Source organism: Octodon degus, unplaced genomic scaffold (assembly GCF_000260255.1).
Source record: "Octodon degus isolate 3935 unplaced genomic scaffold, OctDeg1.0 scaffold00359, whole genome shotgun sequence".
Classification (NCBI taxonomy): domain Eukaryota; kingdom Metazoa; phylum Chordata; class Mammalia; order Rodentia; family Octodontidae; genus Octodon; species Octodon degus.
The window spans coordinates 1,002,333-1,003,530 of NW_004524935.1; positions in this window are offsets into that span (position 1 = coordinate 1,002,333).

Here is a 1,198-nt window from a genome sequence, read left to right on the forward strand (position 1 = left end):
GCATGTAGAAAATCAGTTTTTGAAGCAACATTTGTTAAATTAGCTCTTTCTTGCAGGGATCATGGTTGACCCTTTGTCAAAGATAATGTGCTTGCATGTTTTTGTCATTGTGTCTGCATCTTCTAATCTGTTCCATTGGTCCTCACATCTCTGTATTTGACAACACCATTCTGATTTTGTCACAGTAGCTTTGTACTATAATTTCAGGGTAGGGTTTTCAATGCCTTCTGCCTTGCCTTTCAGAATTCCTTTTTCTATTCTAAGTCCCTTCAGCATGCAAATTAATTTTAGGAATATTTTCTCTACATCTCTGATCAATAATGATAGAATTTTACTCAGGATTGCATTGAATCTGTATAACACTTTTGTAAGTATGACCGTTTTCACAATGTTGGCTTTTCTTATCCATGAACAACGAATATATTTCCATTTCCTAAAATGATCTTCAGTCTCTTTCTTCATAGTACTGTAGGTTTTAGTGTATATATCTATTATTTCCTTTGTTTGATTGCTTCCTATGATAGGGTTGTTAGTCATGACTTCTTTCAGTTGTTCTTTACCAGGGACCTATCTCATCTCTTCATTAATTCTGATAAATTATTTTGTAGTCTGCATCAAAATAGATTAGAAGTTGTTTTCTTTCAGCATGTGAACTACTTCTTTCCAAGCTCTTGCTGGCTGCATGGTTTATGTTGAGAAATCTGCTGGTATTCAAATGAGTTTTCCGTAAATGATCCGGTTTTTTCTCTCTCCCCTTTACACTTTTTAAGATTCTGGTTTTTTTTGTTTGTTTGTTTTGTTTTGTTTTGTTTTGTTTTTGCTGAATTTCTGGGATCTTGATTATCATGTGACTGAGCAAAGATTTATATTGGATATGGATAATTAAAGTTCTATATGACTCAATTAAATGTATGAAAGATTCTTATCCCATGCTTCTGTAATTTTAAGCTACTACTCCTGAAGAGTCTTTTTATGCCATTTGTGTGGACTCCTGCTCCTTCATTTACACCTGTCAATCCTATATTGTTTTTCTTTGAATCATCTTGCAGCTCTTGAATTTTTATTCCCTGGTTCCTTGCTATTTTTAGAGATCCTTCCTTTTGTGATCTCTAGTTGCAATGCTGTCATCAAGGTCAGCAATTCTACCTTCACTTTTATTCAAGAGGTTTACCAGCTCTAGACGAAATTATTAATTGCC